Here is a 19,485-nt window from a genome sequence, read left to right as displayed (position 1 = left end):
TAATGTTTCTACAGTGCCTCATGTCCTTGTTACATTTTAACCTTGCTGAGGTGAGGCTTGGGGTCCATTTGGGGGCTCACTAGGGCCTGGCCCACAGTAGATGCCTACAGGGAGCAGGGGTCATGTCCAGGAAAGAGAGAGAAAATGATCAACTGTTTCCTTAAAATCAGTAAGAAACTATTCTTGAATGAAATGTTAGCTCCCACAGGGAGAAACATGGCACTTAATAGGACAGGAAGTTACACAGAGCACAGACAAGGCAATGCTTCCGTTACAGCTGCGCAGGTAGGTCTGCCACCTATCATCTTAGAGACACAACAATCCCATAAGGTCCTAGCTGACAATTCATGTCACAGAATTGCTAGGTTAGAAAAATTACAGGGTGTTTTTAGTGATACTACAACAAAGTCAGAGTTTTTAAAAGGCAAAATAAAAAAGGCATATTTTCCAGAAAACATCTTTCTGTATAAGAATCTAGTATACAGAGAGTACTCTAAGTTGGGAATGGAATAGTTTAAAATTTTTATTTATTTTGCATACATGTATTACTTGCTTGTCTATTGCTGTGATAAAAACCGCGGCCATAGCATGGCTGCAGCAGAGGACACTGGGAGCTCACAGCTCAACTGTAAGAGCAGAGCAGAGATATCCATGATGCATTTAATCACAAAGCCCGCCTCATGCATACTTCCTACAGCAAACAGGGCTGCCACATGGGGACACTTCCCAATCAAACCACCACAGTCTGCTTCTTCTACACGGGCTTGTGACCAAACCATACTATAAAATGCACTTAGTCCAACCTCAAAAATCCAAGGTCTAAAGTTTCTTCTGAGACCCAAAGAACTCTCTTAACTGTTGCATCAAAACTCCCCATAAAGTAAAAGAGTAAGCAATACACCTCTAATACAAGGCACAGAATATATGTTGTCATTCCAAAAGGAAGGAGGGGGCATGAGAAATGCTGGACCAAAGCAAGACCAAAATTCAGCAGGGCAAGCTGGGCGTGGTGGACGCACCTGTAACCCCAGGGATGCAGGGGCAGGCGGATCTCTGACTTCTAGGGTAGCCTGGTCTACTAAGTGAATCTAGGACAGCCAGGTCTACACAGAAAATCCTGCCACGTTCAGTTCCTGGGACTTTGATTTCAAACTTGTACGGCTTTGCCCCACCAGCTTTGCTGCCTGCAACACACTCCTCTCACTCTCGGGCTGACTCTACTTCCTTCATGCATCTTTTCTTAGTAGATCTCAGACCTTGGCATCTCTAACATCTTAGATTCTCCACTGCAACCCTGGCTTGATTTTTATAGCCTTATTCAACAGGTGTCTTAGGGCCTCTGCCCTCTCAGGCCTTTGCATAGAGACATGCCTACCACATGGTGCCCAACCTTGGTGGCTCTCTAAAACCACAGAGGAAGACTCCATGACCCTTCCACTCGTGTGTCTTCAAGATGCATGGAGAAAGCCTGAGTAGTCGCATTGTAGGAGATGTGGTCCGATTGAGAGCAAGGCACGCACAATTCAGGCTGGTTGGTAACACCTGCGTCTCAGTGGCTGCTGTGCTTAGGAAGAGAGGTTGTTACTATGTAAGTGCTATGTCTTGTGACTCAGTGACATCACCTCGAGGAGGTTATCCTCAGAGAACAAACTCAGCCTCAAGCCCCCTCCTGGCCTTCATGCACCTCTGAACCAGGTCTGCACCGCTGGCTCGCCACGGAGGCCGAGAACGGTTCCAGGCTCCCTCACCAACCAGATTGTTTCAGTTGCTTCCCCACTTCTCTCCTGTTTTGTTGGACACAAACATGTCTACTTGCTGAAGAATGAGGGCTGGATATGCTGAGCAACTCTGTGAGCTTTTCACCACGCTGACAGCCTTTTGTGTATTTAGTTCTTCCCGTTCACCTCCTTTCCCTCCCTCTTTATTCTTCATTTAACCATCTTCTGAACTAGCCCACTATATGGCCTCTTCTGCATCCTGCTAGACCGCGTTAGAAGTTGGGCCCTAGCCTTGTTTTCCTCTATTCCTATGGTTAGTACCTATTTCTTTGTAAAGTCCTATTTTGAAAGCAATGGTGCTAAGGAAAAGTAAATCCCAAATAAGCATCTTGTTGTTGCTTTAGGCATGGCCTGCTGTAGCCCAGGCTGGCACGGCCTGCTGTAGCCCAGGCTGGCACGGCCTGCTGTAGCCCAGGCTGGCACGGCCTGCTGTAGCCCAGGCTGGCACGGCCTGCTGTAGCCCAGGCTGGCATGGCCTTCTGTCACCCAGGCTGGCACGGCCTCCTGTCGCCCAGGCTGGCATGGCCTTCTGTAGCCCAGGCTGGCATGGCCTTCTGTCACCCAGGCTGGCATGGCCTGCTGTAGCCCAGGCTGGCACGGCCTTCTGTCGCCCAGGCTGGCATGGCCTCCTGTCATCCAGGCTGGTCTTCCAGTCACTGTGCAGCAGAAGAAGATGATCTTGAATTCCTGATCCTCCCGCGTCTACCTCCCTCAAAACTCATTTCTAATCATGCACCAGCTGCTTTCCTGGAAAAGACCCAGAGCACAAAGCTTGGTTCTAGGAAAGACTGGTTTCCTGCCACACCTTGCTCACTGTGGTTTTCTTTCCAAATAGTTGGAACTGAGAATCAGCTATGAGTAAGACCAGGCCAGGCCATACAGCGGGAGGGAAGGCCTTCCTGATCTATGGTTCGATTCTGAGCACCCAGACGCCCCAGCTCTTCTCTACAACCCAGTGGGATGGAGTCAGCAGGAAGGCCCTGGGCCTCCAGGCTCGCTTCATGTACAGCCTAGAATGGAGAGTGTGTGAAGGCCACAGGCCCTTGTGAATACGCAAGGGAGCCGTGAGTGTGTGTTACAGGCACACGGGGCTTTTAGAAAGAGAATCAGCCCGTTATTCCAATTGGGTACAGGTTCTGTGTAAAATGGAAGAGTTCACTACATTTCATTTGTTCTGTGTTCTTGGTTTCTTGAAAGGATTATGGTGGTAAAATGTAAATCACACTGAAAATTCAAAACTTTCTCAGAAATGACAAAATGGATTTCACCACGTGCTCCTGTGGGGATAATTTTAAGTGTCATCTTACAACCTAGAATCATCTGAGAAGAGAGCCTTAGTTGGAGAATTATGCAGCTCATGCCTGTAAGTACGTCTGTGGGGTCGGTGTGGTTGTTCATTGAGCTAAGGAGACCCTCTCTGAGTGTGGGCAGCACCGTTCCATGGACTGGATCCTGCTCTGTGTAAAGGAAACTAGCTGACAGAAATGCAAGCGAGCAGCGGGGCGGCCGTGTCTTTATGCTCTCGAGGTGTTTGTGATTTGTTAGCTGCCGAGGGCTCCTCCCTTGACTGCCTCAGTAATGGGCAGTGACGGCATTGTGAGCTAAAGCCAGCCTGTCCTCTCCGAAGTTACTTTTGTCAGGGTGTTGTATCCGGGGACAGAAATGAAACCAGGACAGCTGCTAAGTTGCATTTGCAGTGCAACAGCAGACCTGTTCCCTGAAGCCTCGATTAGGCAGCCACTTATCTTGCTGGGAGAAATGGTTAGATTCAGAACCCCATGGCAGAAGTTGGGCTGAACACACTGCCATGGACATGTCTTTCTGAGCTTGCTCTGTTCGAGGGCACATCAGGCTTCCTGCCAAAGTCCAAGGTCCATCAAGGCTTGTCCACTGGCTGCAGCCAGCGGCTCCTTGAGCTGATAACCTCGTTCAGGCTTCACCTAGGATCCTCCTTATTCTATGTCTGTTCCTTTAGAAACAAAAGTGAGCATTTACAGAGTGACATCTGCACCACATCTAACCTGTGGGTTGGTGAGTGCCCCAGAGAAGTCACTGTCCAGCAGGGGCCCTGCCTGCAAACAGACTTTGGTAAACAGCATCGGGACAGCAGGCCTAAGGCACTGCAGAGCTACAGAGCTACAGAGCTGCAGAGATTCAGGGTTCCACCCCACTGCCTCAGGCGCTGTTGTTCTGGAAGGATTCTTTTTATCTGGGTGACTGTGGGAGCCTAAACAATAATCCTTGGTCTGTTTGATCTAACAGTAAATGAAACTGCCTCCCAGCCAGTCCTTTAGTGTGGACATGGTTAATAGAGCAGATTAATTAAGTTCCTTCTCCGCTCAAAGCAGCTAGTGCGGAACATCTTCCAGAGCCTTCCTACAGCTGTTTACTCTTTCGCAGAATGAGTCTGCCACAGGAGACATGTCTGGGGATGTGGTTTGCTACAGATGCTTATAGCACCGGCTGTTCCCAGCCAGGCACTTTCTCTTTATAAATGGGGGATAACAATCTCGCTCACCCAGACTTGTTATTCTCCTACGTAAACAGCACGGTGGGAGTGGGTGGCTGTCAGGATGGTGCAGTCCTAGCATCTCATGAAGCAGTCACAACAAAGCAAAACACTTGCTCAGACAGACATGGCGAAGGTCATTGCTATGCCTACCTAAGACTCTGTGAACACGTACGACACAGAAATAGCTTCCTTACTGTTTTCAATGCTAATTTTCAGCAGCTTGAATGGACTAACTTCAAGGACACACTAGTAACTGTTATCACCACCACTCACTAACCTACAGGCCAGCCTGGATTACCGAGAGACATGCCATCAGAAAATAAAAATAATCCATTTAACTGAGGTCACAGAAACCATGTTTCATGGGCTTCAACTCTGAGATTTGTAAGTTATCTTTCCTCTGTCCTTAGCTCACCTCTTATCCTTACTTCACTGTGTCCCCTGGCTATATAGGCTGGCCTTGAACTTGCGGTGATTCTGTTTCTCCCAACAGATTACATCATGTGCCACCACAGCCTGCTGGCTTCCTCCTAGCCATCATCCGGAGTTGAGTGTGTGTATAGTTGGGAAGACAGAGGTGGGTGAGCCAAGGGTGGTGGGTGAGCCAGGGGTGGTGGGCTACAGAACAGCTTCCTCAAGTTTATTACGCACATCTGACCCTCAATTTGCTGTTAGTTGTGGAGAGCCACGGAGCCCTTTGTGGACCCCCGCCTCCACAGGGCGCCCGGCATGCAGCCGGAGCCGTTTCGATTTAAACAACCCCTTATTTGAAAAAGGCCCGCTGCTCGTGAGCCTATCAGAGCGTGAGACGTGTCTTGGTGTGATTGGCTGTTTGAGTGCTATAAATGAATGTGAGGGGAGTGGCTTGGGGGGATTTTTCACCGAAGCGAAGAAGAAAGGCCTGAATAAAGCTACTTAGGAGAAGAACCGGTGGTCGCGTCTTACTTGCCGGTCAAGCGAGGCGCGACAAGTGGTGGCCCGTACGGGGAACCGACTCCCCCACCGTCAAGTTCAGAACTCCAAGTGGTCAGGGATTGCCGGCGGGTAAGTTCCTGGTAAGTGGAGCTTACAACCCCTGGGGAAGGGGAAAGTCCTCGGGAGGGAGGCTATCCTTAGGTCTCCGGAAGGGAGCTAATTCTTAGGTCTCTGGGAGGGAGCTAATTCTTAGGTCTCCGGGAGGGAGCCAATAAGTGAAAATATGGGTGCGTCACAGTCTCATCCAGTTTTCGCCGCTCTTCAAGAGCTGTTAAAATCAAAGGGAATCAAATTAAAGAGTAAAACTTTGGAAACCTTTTTATCAGAATGTGATACCGTAGCCCCGTGGTTTGCTGAATCGGGTAAACTAGCCTCCTCGAGCTGGGACAAGTTAGGTAGAGATCTAGACTTCGCCTGGGAACAAGGCGATCTGAAAAGAGGTATAAGACCTATATGGAGGCTGGTACGCAGTTGCTTGGAGGATACCAGATGCTCACAGGCTCTGGAAGTAGGGAAACGGGCCTTAGAGCAGCTCAAAGAAGAAAGGTCTTTGAGGTCAGAGAAAGGGGACACATCAAGCGACAGTTCAGACTTGGAAGAAGATATTGAGGAATTAGCAGAAAAAATGGAGAGGTCCACCTTGTATCCAGACCTGACTCCATTTAAAAAGGGGAAGTTGCCAAAGGAGGAAGTGAACATTCCTAATCCTGGGCCAGAGGCAACCGCAAGCGCTCGGTCTCTCTGCCCGCAAGTTTGGAGGGACGTTAGAGCTGGTGCCTTGGGTTTTCCAGTGTTCCAGGATGCTCAGGGACAGCGCTACCACGAGCCCCTAGAGTTCAAAATTGTGAAGTCCCTTGCCGAGTCGGTACGTGCCTATGGCGTTTCGGCTTCCTTCACAGTGGTGCAGGTTGAAGCACTGAGCAGACACTGCATGACGCCCACGGATTGGGGTAGCCTTGCCAAGGCCTGCCTCACTCCTGGTCAATACCTTGATTTTAAGGCCTTTGTAATAGAATTTGCCGCTGAACAGGCCGCCGCTAACGCTGCGGCAGGAAATCCAGCCTGGGACAGGGACATGCTTCTAGGACAGGGCCGATTTGCAAATCAACAGACGGGGTATCCAATGCAAGTGTATGAGCAGATTAACCAAATTGCCATTAGGGCATGGAAGGCCTTACCCAATAAAGGGGAGGTAAGTGGGAACCTGACTAAGATCATGCAAGGTACCACAGAACCGTTTTCTGATTTCGTCGCCCGCATGGTTGAGGCAGCAGGGAGAATCTTCGGGGACCCAGATGTCGCCATGCCCCTGGTTAAGCAGCTAGTGTATGAGCAATGCACGAAGGAATGCCGTGCTGCCATCACTCCTTATAAGGGCAAAGGGATAGAAGTCTGGATGAAAGTTTGTCGAGAACTGGGCGGGCCTTTGACTAATACTGGACTGGCCGCTGCAGTAGTACAGCTCTCAAGAGGAAGGAAGTCTGCTCCCCCTGGCACTTGTTTCAAGTGTGGCAAACATGGACATTTAAAAAGACAATGTCCTGAGAGAGGAAGTGGACAGGGAGAGGGAGGAAACATTCAACCGAGACAACCAAGTTTGTGCCCCAAATGCAAAAAGGGGAACCACTGGGCAAATGAGTGTAGATCGGTGAAAGATATTAACGGTCAGCATTTGACACCTGGCTATGGTGGAGCTCGTTCAAAAAACGGACAGCGGGGCCCACGTCCCCAGGGCCCGCAAATATATGGGGCCATGGACAATGGGAACCAGGAAAGCTGGGAGGAGGAGAGATGGCCATCTCTCCGTCGTCCCAAGAACCACGGAGAGCCACTTCGGGTTCCGCAGGGTTGGACCTCCGTTCCACCACCAGACTGGTGTTAACTCCCCAAATGGGTGTCCAATTAATAGAGACTGACTTCAAAGGACCCCTGAAGCCTCAAACAGTGGGGCTCTTGATTGGGAGATCCTCCACTGCTCTCCGAGGGTTAATAGTACATCCAGGCATCATTGACCCCGATTATTATGGTACTGTTAAGATTATGGTTTCCTCACCTCGCGGTATTGTGGCCATATCACCAGGCGATCGCATAGCACAATTGGTGATTCTCCCTAGTCTACATACTAATTTTCCATCAGCTAAACAAGAGAGAGGAAAGAAAGGTTTTGGGTCCAGTGGAGTTGATTTAACTTTCCTCTCTTTGCAATTGGATAAGAGACCGATTTTGGACCTGTTAGTGGAGGGTAAAAGAATTTCAGGGTTGCTAGATACTGGAGCCGACCGCAGTATTATTGCCAAAAAGGACTGGCCTACTGCTTGGCCCGTTCAAATTTCTTCACAGATCTTGCAAGGACTGGGATATGCCAAAGCCCCTGACATGAGTTCCAGATTGCTAAAATGGCAGGATCAGGAGGGTCATGTTGGAGAAATTCAGCCCTATGTCCTTGACCTGCCGGTCACCTTATGGGGAAGAGATTTATTACAAGACTTGGGCTTTAGACTAACTAATGAATATTCGAAAGAATCACAGGGAATAATGAACCATATGGGTTATCATCCCAGTTTTGGCCTAGGAAAATATCTCCAGGGACAGCATTCTCCTATAGAGCCAAAACAAAAACAAGGGAAAGAGGGTTTGGGTTTTTCTTAGGGGCCGCTGGGGAGGGGACTCCCATTACATGGAAGACTGAGGACCCTGTATGGGTTCCCCAGTGGCCACTTTCCTCAGAGAAATTACAGGCAGCCACAACCCTTGTTCAGGAACAGCTTAGCTTAGGACATATTCAACCTTCTGTGTCACCCTGGAATACCCCCATTTTCGTTATTAAAAAGAAGTCTGGAAAATGGAGGCTGTTGCATGATTTAAGAATTATTAATGAGCAAATGCAAGTGATGGGACCAATTCAGCGTGGACTCCCGCTACTTTCTACCCTGCCTCAGAATTGGCCCATAATTGTTATTGATATCGAAGACTGCTTTTTTTCCATTCCTTTAAATGAAAGGGATTGGGAACGTTTTGCTTTCACAGTTCCTTCTTGTAATCATGAAAAGCCAGACCAGAGATATGAATGGGTAGTGTTGCCACAAGGTATGGCTAATAGCCCTACGATGTGTCAGCTTTATGTAGGACAAGCTATTGAGCCATTGAGGAAAAAATACCCCAAATTAAGATGTATCCATTATATGGATGACATCCTTCTGGCACACAATGATGAAACCCTTTTGCATACAGCTTTCTCTGAACTAGACCAATTGTTGCGACGAAGGGGATTGTCTATAGCCCCTGAGAAGGTACAACAAGACACCATAGTGAGTTATTTAGGAGCAAAGATTCTACCAAGACAAGTTTGCCCCCAAAAATTGCAGTTACGCCTGGATTGCCTACACACTTTAAATGATTTTCAGAAATTGTTAGGTGATATTAATTGGATTAGACCTTATTTAAAGATTCCAAATTATATCTTAAAGCCATTATTTGCAATTTTAGCGGGGGACAGTGATTTGAATTCCCCTCGACAATTAAATGAAGAAGCACGAAAGGCTTTAAATAAAGTTAATCAGGAATTGCAGAAAGCTTGCCTAAATAGAATAAAAGAAGGAATTCTCATTCAAATGTGCATTTTACAAACATCAGACCAACCTACAGGAATTCTATGGCAAGATGGACCTTTATTATGGATCCACCCAAAATGTTCTCCTGCAAAAACTATAGATCATTATCCCACAGCCATTGCAAAATTAGCCATGGAAGGCCTAAAACAGAGTTTACAATTCTTCGGTATGGTCCCTGAAAGAATTATTGTCCCTTATGATAGTCACCAACTTCAAGTTTTATTTGCAACAGTTGATGAATGGGCTATTTTAAAAACTAGTTATGATGGGTATTTTGACAATCATTATCCTAAACATCCATTGATGACCTTCTTTAAGGTACATCCAGTAGTGTTTCCAAAAATTACTCGATCCCAGCCCATTAGTGGAGCTGTTAATATCTTTACAGATGGATCAAAGACCGGTTGTGGGGTTTTCTTAGTTGAAGGTCAAAAACCAATCCTCATACAATTCCATCCTACATCACCTCAACGAATTGAGTTGCAAATTGTTTTAGAAGTTTTCAAAAGACATCCGGAACCCTTTAATTTAATCTCTGATTCTAATTATGTTGTGAATCTAGTAAAGACCCTGGAAGTAGCGGGGAATATCAGTGATAGGAGTCCCATTTTTGAAATAGTCAAAGAATTGCAGACAATAATCAAGGAGAGACATAAACCCTTTTTTGTACAGCACATTCGAGCTCATACAGGTCTTCCTGGTCCTCTGTCTACTGGTAATGATATAGTTGATCAATGCACCCGCATGCAATTTGCCTTCATGGCCTCTAGCTTGGAGTTAGCAAAAGAATTTCATTCTAAGTTTCATGTTAATGCCCGGACCTTACAGGCTAAATTTCACATAACCCGAGCGAATGCTCGAGAAGTGGTGCTTCGGTGCCCACAATGTGTTATCCATCACCATCCTCCGTCCTACGGGGTAAATCCTCGTGGGCTTCGGCCGTTACAAGTTTGGCAAATGGATGTAACTCATTTTGCAGAATTTGGAAAATTAAAATATGTGCATGTATCAGTGGATACTTGCTCAGGTATCATTTTTGCTTCTCCCTTGACAGGAGAAAAGGCTTCCCATGTGATGACCCACTGCCTTGAGGCATGGGCTGCATGGGGGAAACCACAACAACTAAAAACAGACAATGGTCCTGCTTACACAGCAGCATCTTTTGCTTCCTTTTGTGAACATATGGAAGTGACATTAAAACATGGATTGCCATACAATCCTCAAGGACAGGGAATAATTGAACGCACTCACAGGACCTTAAAGGAATGCTTAATAAAACAAAAAGGGGGAATAGGCAATGGCCGCACCCCGAAAGAAAGAATAGCTTTAGCCCTATTTACTTTAAATTTTTTAAATCTGGATATAGACGGACGATCCTCTGCTGATCGCCATTCCTCCACTGTGCCTTGTGGACAAGGTTTGGTGAAATGGAAGGATGTCTTGACTGGTGTATGGCACGGCCCAGATCCAGTCCTGGCGTGGGCGAGAGGATCTGTTTGTGTTTTTCCCCGGACAGCAACCGACCCGGTGTGGGTTCCAGAACGTCTCGTCCGTAGGTGCCATGGAGATGATCTTCCTGTGGATCCTGTGGATGATAACCCTCCTCCCGCGCATTCATAGTCGGGAACCCCAATGGGGGATACTGTCAGTTTTCCCGAAGCTGATGCCGATTCGACATGATGCGCAAGCTTTTCCCTGTTTATTTACCTCAAATGCTAGATTAGAATTGCCCTTTGTACCCTTGGAAAAGCAAATTGGCCCCCCTTTTTGTTCATCCTATATAATGGTAGTTATGATGGTTCATGAAAATTATACCCAAGCCACTAATCTGTCTAAGTTTTTATCAGATCAACTCCAGGGAAATTGGTCAGCCATTCTCGAGCAGGCACTCAACCACTTGCGTGTCGTGATTGCAGCTGTTAATTCCATGCGCGGGGACCTGTCCCTTGCCACGAGCTTCTCTTCATGGATGGCGGCAGCGATGAACCACCTGGAAGAGTGGGCGGGGATAGGAGCCTTGGAGTTCTTGATGTTTGCAGTATGTGTGGTATGCTTTTGGTGTATTTGTCATTTGTGTGTGTCTCAGATGCGTACTCAAGTTATGATGGCTCAGGCATTTGCAGCAGTTGAGGCGGGGCAATCTCCACAAGTGTGGTTGGCGGTCCTGAAGAATTGATCACCTCGTCAAGCTCAGGGTGCGAGGCAGAGCACTGCACAGGAGGTACATTGTTTGCAGTTAATGGCCTCCTGGGGAGCAAGTCTGATTGCATGTGGGTTGGTACCCCAGACCCCACCTCCAGAAAAAAAGGTACTGGACGGGTCCAGTGCTGAGCCAAGTGAACAGCTTTGGCTGAGTACTGTTGTACATCAGTGTCCATTCAACAGGACGGGTTCAGCACTCAATCTGGTGGAGGGCTTAGATTGTGGGCTGTTATACATCAGTGTCCTCCTGGAGATCAGACCTCTACTCTCACCTGTTGCGTCAGCGCTAATAAAACAAAAAGGAGGAACTGTGGAGAGCCACGGAGCCCTTTGTGGACCCCCGCCTCCACAGGGCGCCCGGCATGCAGCCGGAGCCGTTTCGATTTAAACAACCCCTTATTTGAAAAAGGCCCGCTGCTCGTGAGCCTATCAGAGCGTGAGACATGTCTTGGTGTGATTGGCTGTTTGAGTGCTATAAATGAATGTGAGGGGAGTGGCTTGGGGGGATTTTTCACCGAAGCGAAGAAGAAAGGCCTGAATAAAGCTACTTAGGAGAAGAACCGGTGGTCGCGTCTTACTTGCCGGTCAAGCGAGGCGCGACAGTTAGTGTTTGACTAAAATCCAAAATCCTACAGGCAAAGACAATAGATGATGGCGGAGAATTTAGAGCAAAATTAATTCTGATGACACTCTGCCACTTCACACCCAGAATCTGAACCCAGAAGACACCCAGAAAGCTAGGCAGGAGTTTACCTCATTCTGTGCACTTCTACAACAACCAGGCCCCTATTTATAGCTGTAAGAGTTTTGCCTGCCAAAGCTATGGAAGCAGGCAGTGCGGGAGAGCAGTTGGGCTGACCAACTCAGCTACCACCTGGGCCCACACCCAGGGCTTTGACCCCAGCATCCACCCCATCTATGACCTGCTGGAGCGGGGAGGGGACCAGCCTGCAGACCCAACGCTGCAGGATCTCGGAGACGGGGCCCAGTATTGACGGTGCAGCAGGAGCCAGAGGCCTCGAGCCAGACCAGTGACTCAGTGCAGTGAACATTCGCAAGCGAAGATGTGTGGACAGAAAGGTGTACTGCGTGACACACAGGAGGTTTGGGAGGAGGCTGCAAGGGTAGAGGGCAGATACAGGGGATGGGGGCATGATGTGGAATTCATAAAGAATAAAGTCTTTAAAGCCACGGACGGGAAGCCATTGTCAGGTGATTAAACAGCGCTCTTCTCCAGCTCCCAGCAACCAAAGGACACTCACAGTTTAAGGTTTTCCAAAGAAAACTACTAACCACAGACTTTGAATGTTCCTTTCTGAACACTTTCTAGATGAGTCTGTGGGTCACCAAACAGTTTTTATCTGCAGAGTGGTGGCAACTGTTGTTTGCTTCTATTCTTCATCTAAAGTTAAACAGGATCTGAGTTTGGCTGGAGGATGCTTTAAAAACACTATGGAAACCTGAGGACAATGTGTAGTCAACCAAAGAACAGCCTCTGTGCAAGAGCTGCAGGCCTGTGGTTACTGCAGCCACCATCAAATTAACCATGGGCCCTAGTCACTGCAGCCACTGAGAGCTGCAGACCCTGGCTGCTGCAGCCACTGCCTGAGTCCTGCAGACGCCAGGTGCTGCAGCCACTGCCTGAGTCCTGCAGAGCCCAGGTGCTGCAGCCACTGCCTGAGTCCTGCAGACCCTGGCTGCTGCAGCCACTGCCTGAGTCCTGCAGAGCCCAGGTGCTGCAGCCACTGCCTGAGTCCTGCAGACCCTGGCTGCTGCAGCCACTGCCTGAATCCTGCAGACCCCAGGTGCTGCAGCCACTGCCTGAGTCCTGCAGACCCCAGGTGCTGCAGCCACTGCCTGAGTCCTGCAGACCCTGGCTGCTGCAGCCACTGCCTGAGTCCTGCAGACCCTGGCTGCTGCAGCCACTGCCTGAATCCTGCAGAGCCCAGGTGCTGCAGCCACTGCCTGAGTCCTGCAGAGCCCAGGTGCTGCAGCCACTGCCTGAGTCCTGCAGACCCTGGCTGCTGCAGCCACTGCCTGAATCCTGCAGACCCCAGGTGCTGCAGCCACTGCCTGAGTCCTGCAGACCCCAGGTGCTGCAGCCACTGCCTGAGTCCTGCAGACCCTGGCTGCTGCAGCCACTGCCTGAGTCCTGCAGACCCTGGCTGCTGCAGCCACTGCCTGAATCCTGCAGAGCCCAGGTGCTGCAGCCACTGCCTGAATCCTGCAGAGCCCAGGTGCTGCAGCCACTGCCTGAGGCCTGCAGACCCCAGGTGCTGCAGCCACTGCCTGAGTCCTGCAGACCCCAGGTGCTGCAGCCACTGCCTGAATCCTGCAGACCCCAGGTGCTGCAGCCACTGCCTGGGGGCTGCAGTCACCGGTTGCTGCAATCACACATTCTCTGGATCTAGATTACTTAACAAGATGAGCTTTCCAGAGTCACCCTAATTTCCACATAATACCAAGAAAAACGAACAGATTGAATGTAAGAAGTTACGGGAGGTACAATCTGAAAAGAGAGATAACCTATTTTCAAAGGCTGTTTTAGCCCATCCTAAACACAGAATGACATACCTTATGAAACTTTATACAAGATTCCGTCTGTGTTAAAAGGAAAAACATCAATGCTCATGAGTTCTGAGACAAGTTTATATATGGCAGACTGAGAATTTTAAATCAAATCTTTATTCTAAAACTTAGTGTGGGTTCTAGTACAATGTGCCAGCCTGCCCTTGAGATGTGGAGCAAGAGAGAAAGCATCTACCCCCTGTGACCATGGTTTTTACTAACTTAGACACTAACTTAGACTAACTTGGGAAAATATCAGTTGATGTCTTTCCATGGTTCTTCAGAGGATCTGAAATCTGAGCACAGCCAGCTACCCAGGAGTTATCTCATGTAAAAAGCACGGAACATGTCTTCATGTCAGCCTGTGCTCCTACCCAGGAGTTATCCCATGTGAAAAGCACGGAACACGGCTTCATGCTAGCCTGTGCTCCTACCCAGGAGTTATCCCATGTGAAAAGCATGGAACACGGCTTCATGCTAGCCTGTGCTCCTCTTTCTCAAGGTCCAACAGTCCTCACTCCTGGGCTCCTCATTCCTTCCTTTATACGTAAATTTCTTTGGAGCCCTTACTAAATATCACTAGAGTATTTTCATATTGAGAAGGAAAAATGTAAGGCTTATTTGATAAGAGTATTAATAATACATAAGGAAAAAACTGCATTGACAATGAGATGGCTTGTGGTCTAGGTTTGTACTGTCCACACTCTCCAAACAGTAGCTGACGGGGCTGCATCTATACATACAGGGCTGTGTCTATACAGGCCTGCACTTATAGATACAGAGCTGAGTCTATACACACAGAGCTGCATCTATACATACAGAGCTGTGTCTATACATACAGAGCTGTGTCTATACAGGCCTGCTCTTATAGATACAGAGCTGAGTCTATACATACAGGGCTGTGTCTATACATACAGGGATGCATCTATACAGGCCTGCACTTATAGATACAGAGCTGAGTCTATACATACAAGGCTGCATCTATACATATAGGGCTGTGTCTATACATACAAGGCTGTGTCTATACATAGAGCTGCGTCTATACATACAGAGCTGTGTGTATACATACAGGCCTGTGTCTATACATATAGAGCTGTGTCTATACATGCCTGCACTTATAGATACAGAGCTGCGTCTATACATACAGAGCTGTGTGTATACATACAGGCCTGTGTCTATACATATAGAGCTGCATCTATACATGCCTGCACTTATAGATACAGAGCTGTGTCTATACATACAGGGCTGCATCTATACATACAGGGCTGCGTCTATACAGGGCTGCATCACAGGAGGTCACATTTGGTAAGTCCTAAGAACCAAGAAATGGATTGAAGAGTCTTCAGTTCACAAATAGGCAAAACTCACCAGGCCACTGGTTACATCTAGGGGGGTGACCAGTAGCAGGGCAGGCAGGGCTACTCCATGTTGAGACAAGTTGATTCTTGATCTATCAGGAACATGAGTTTCCATTTGTGAAAATTATCCTATCTATATGCTTAATATTTTGATGGCCTTAAAATGATGCTGAAGACTTGAATCTGGGCCTGGAGAATGGCACAACAGTTAAGAGAACTGGAAGAGAGCCTAATTTCAATTCCCAGCACCCACATGGCAGCTCACAAATTTAACTGCAGACCCGGGGGGTGAGGGAGCCTTCCAACTTCCTAGGACAGCAAGCAAGTATGTTTGCAAACATACCTGCAGGGAAACATTCATATACACATAATAACCAAATCTTTTCAAAGTAAACTTGAATCGATTTCTGTTAATTTGCCATATCAAAGTCTCCAAATGGAGAGATACCTAGGGACCAAATCCACCAATTGCCAAGCATACACTAGCACCTCTGCTTGGAGACTAACCCTTACATATTTGAAGACCATTACCTCAGAAAGAGTCACTGAAGTTATTTTTAGCACTTTATTCAAGGCAGGCATCTTGGTTCTGGCCATAATGACCCTAATTTCCATTTCTCCCACGACGACGACACCAACTCAGTCATGGATTTCAAGATGCCCTTTGTGATGAGCAGTAGTGCAGTTGCATGGCAGCCTGCAGATGGTAATGACACCACAACCGAGGTCATGATTATGGCCACTCCCTGTCACACCCTCTAAATGGGAAGACTCGAGCCTATTTTCAAAGTCACCCTTTAAATTATTTTTTGGTCATAAAGAAGCATCTCTTAAGTCATTCATCTTTTTCTTTTTTAAAGACAGATAATTTAGGGAGATCAGACTGGCCTTAACCTTGTAATCTTTCTGCGTCGGGCTCCTGCACGCTGCTGGAATTACAGGTGTGCTCTACCTTGCCTGGCTCAATTCTCTCTGTACAAGCCTGAAGGTGTGAGCCTGTAACCCTGGCTGCTTAGAAGCTGATTCTTGTTCTGTCTTGGCTACAGAGTAAATTCAAAGCTGTATGGGAGATGCCTCAACACTGCTCTGTCTTTGCAGCACCATGGGAGGTGCCTCAACACTGCTCTGTCTTTGCAGTACCATGGGAGGTGCCTCAACACTGCTCTGTCTTTGCAGCACCATGGGAGGTGCCTCAATACTGCTCTGTCTTTGCAGCACCATGGGAGGTGCCTCAACACTGCTCTGTCTTTGCAGCACCATGGGAGGTGCCTCAATACTGCTGTCTTTGCAGCACCATGCCAGCTAGTTTGGCATCTGGGGGCTGTCAGTGGAAAGGGATCCTCTAACAGCTGCTGATTCCTTCTCTCTCAGGACAAAGTTCCTCTTTCATGTGGGAAGTGCAGCCCTGGAGGACTACAGGGTTGGTAAAGTTGAGGCAGAGAGCGCTAGTAGCAAGAACCCACGCTCCCCCAAGACAGAGCACGGATAGAACAGGTCAGCTTTGTTATCCTAGAACATCAAGGCATGGGCGAGAAGGTCCATCTGCTTCGTAGCTTTCAAAGACCTTTCCCTGATTACGGGAACGGAGAAAATAATAAAAAGTTCTTTAAAGTGACGCATATAGACATTTCCCTCAACTAAAATGTATACAATGGCATATGCCAAGAGCATAAATATCTGGCAAGACACCTGCTTAATATAAAAATATGATTCATGTTCAGATACCAACACCACATGGCAGCTCCCCATCACCTACATAGCTCCTGTTCCAGGGGACCAGATACCTTCTTCTGGCCTTAGTCATCAGGCATGCAAGTGGCACACATATGCAATACAGGCAAGATTTTCATAAACATAACATGAAATACATATATCTAAAAAAAAGAAAACTCTACGTTTGGATGTTTATGAGTTCCGAGGCGCAGACTCTCAAATCTGTCCTGTCTGCTAAAGCTTAGTCCAGATTCTAGCACACACTAGAGTGGCCTGAGGCTGGGAACAAGACAGAGGGTACCCCTGTGACTGCGTGACAAAATCCATCAACTCAGGTGCCTTGCAGTGTGGGAGGTGCAGGGGGAGGGAGGAAGGACAATGTATGTTCACGGTTCTTTCTCAGGGGAATCAAACCTAAAGCACAATCTAGACACCCAGGAAGTTATCCCAGAGAGGGCCCATGGTTTGCTTCTTTAACTACAAACCAGGGTCTCTCCAGACTCTGCCTTTCTTGAACAGAAAGAACATATGACAATATTCGCAGTTAAACATTCAGTCCCTCATATCTATCACCAGTCATACCTGTGAGCCTCGGAAGGCTGCCCTCACTCATACCTCCTCCCCAACAGGCACGGAATCCACACATCGTTGGCAAACAGATTCTGTTGTAAAAGAAAAGAGAAAGCACAAAATGTGAAAAAGCAACATGGCCCACACCAGGACTCATTAGATGTCCATCACTGACTTTTTGCCTGCTTCAGTGAGGTTGGGCACATTGAGGGAGCCCCGCCCCTAACCCTGAAATAAAGAGGTATGAGGGCGCGGGCAGTACCAGGACAAGGAGAGAGTTCTCTCACTCAGAGCAAGCTGACTTTTTAGATGGAAGTCACAGGGAATGGATGCAGAGAAAGAAACTTCAGAAGTAGTAGCAGTTCTGGGAAACACCAAGCAGAGGATAGGCAGACCCCAGCTCACTGCAAGGCTGCTGTACGCTGCATGCATAGCTGCTGGTCCCCTGCGGAGGTGCAGCCACACCTGGAGGCAGGAGCATCAAAGCCCAGAGCACTGCGTGTCCCAGCACCCATGAAGGGATGCTGTGCTCCTAGCAAGACAGACAAGCATCGATGCAGCAGAGAGCCCTCAGCACTCCTACCTGTCCTCCCCGGATGAGCAGACAAGCAACTCACAGGTTTAACGCAATTTCAAGTCAGTTGTAACAAAATAAGGTTACAAATGTGAACAGATGAGATAAAGGACTTTAGGAAAAACACCCAATTTCAGTAAACAGGTGGTATGGCTTTTATCAATTTCTGTGTAAATGTTTCCCCAAGAGGGAAACTCAGTATTTATAAAGCAATATTTTATGAAGTTCTTTATTTTAAAAAGTACAGAGCCATCTTCAAGCTCTGAGGTAATTAAAACTGTTCATATTTGAAGCATATAATATGATATTTGGACATATGTATTCCTGTGAAAGTGATTTACTCATGGCCAGAGTGAAGACGCATCCCCTCAGCGCACCGCACACTGGGGCCTGTCCATGGCCAGTGATGCCTTGTCTGACTCCCAGCATCGAGACCCTGGCACTCACCCTCACCCTCTGGCTCTTGGTTTAACTTATAACCCATTACAGTGTGCTTGGGTTTCCTGCTTACTCTGTAACCCTTTATGTAGCAAGGTCGCTGGTGGCTCACCTTGTCTGACATACAAAACGAGGGCAGCAGGAGCTGGTGCAGTGTCAGCACTCAGGAGGCAGAGGTAGGAAAGTCTCTGAATTCGAGGCCAGCCTGGTCTACAGAGTGAGTTCCAGGACAGCCAGGGCTACACAGAGAAAGCCTGTCTCAAACACCCAAAAACCACCCCCTCAGCCAGAGACAGCAACAGGAACATTGTGAGCAGCCTCCTTTTTTGGGTGTGAGACTGCCATGGGGTGACAGTTGGCAGTCTTCACGGGTGAACAACTAGAGAGGAAGCAAAGGATAAATTTGTCACTCGAGGTCAACACATGCTTACTTTCTCTGGGCAGACAGAGTCCTGGGAAATGTGTTATGGACTTTTGCGGGGCTGGAGGGACGGCTCAGAAGAGCTCAGCTCCCAGCAGCCACATGGCAGCTCACCATGGCCTGTGGACCTCCAGTTCCAGGAGATCTGGTGCCCTCTTCTGGCCTCTCTGGGTACCTGCATGCATGTGGCACATACAGAAATATGACATGTGTATGTATGATGTATACACATATATGTATACATCCCCACACATATACATAAAATAACTCTTTGTTTTAAAAATAGAAAGCAGTGGCATCATTGTTCTGACCTGGTATCTACCAGCTCCCGGGATTGGGCAACTGCTAATATGGGGACACAGATTCCAGGTCATTTCCCAGCTTTTCGTGCCACCCCCTGGATTCTGCACCTCAGTGCTACAGGAACCCACACAGGTGGTTATTCTCACACACATGGTCGTGCGTGAGGCTTCCCTTCGTCCAGATTTAGTCCGTTTCCTGACTCAGGGGCCCTGAAGTCATTCAGCTTACAAAAAAACAAAACAGCACAACATAACAACAACAAAATGCCCTTAATTTCCTCAGGCTTCTTACAAGAGTGCCCCGCAGCTGCGCAGCGCTGGCTTAGAGCCCTGTCATCTGCCCCTGCGCCACCCTCACAGGAACAGGCCCAGGGCGGGAGAGAAGCAGCACTAGATTCAGTTAGAGCACGGAGCCTGCATAAAAGAGGCGGGACCAACAGCATTTCCCCAAGGCAGGCCACAG

At 48.1% G+C, this 19,485-nt stretch overlaps 1 long non-coding RNA gene across 1 annotated transcript in view; it reads left to right on the top strand.

Annotated features, from left to right (window-relative positions):
• Positions 1-12,172, top strand: part of LOC311588368 — a 14,257-nt gene extending 2,085 nt beyond the window's left edge. The window contains exons 2-3 of the long non-coding RNA XR_014776172.1: positions 4,784-4,871; positions 11,788-12,172. This is a non-coding gene — a long non-coding RNA (uncharacterized lncRNA). The remainder of the gene's footprint in view (positions 1-4,783; positions 4,872-11,787) is intronic.
• The last annotated feature ends 7,313 nt before the right edge of the window (positions 12,173-19,485 follow it).

The sequence above is a fragment of the Acomys minous genome, assembly GCF_964271855.1.
Source record: "Acomys minous genome assembly, chromosome: 17".
Lineage (NCBI taxonomy): Eukaryota > Metazoa > Chordata > Mammalia > Rodentia > Muridae > Acomys > Acomys minous.
Note: the sequence above shows the minus strand (reverse complement) of the source record. Positions and strands in the feature narration are given on the sequence as shown.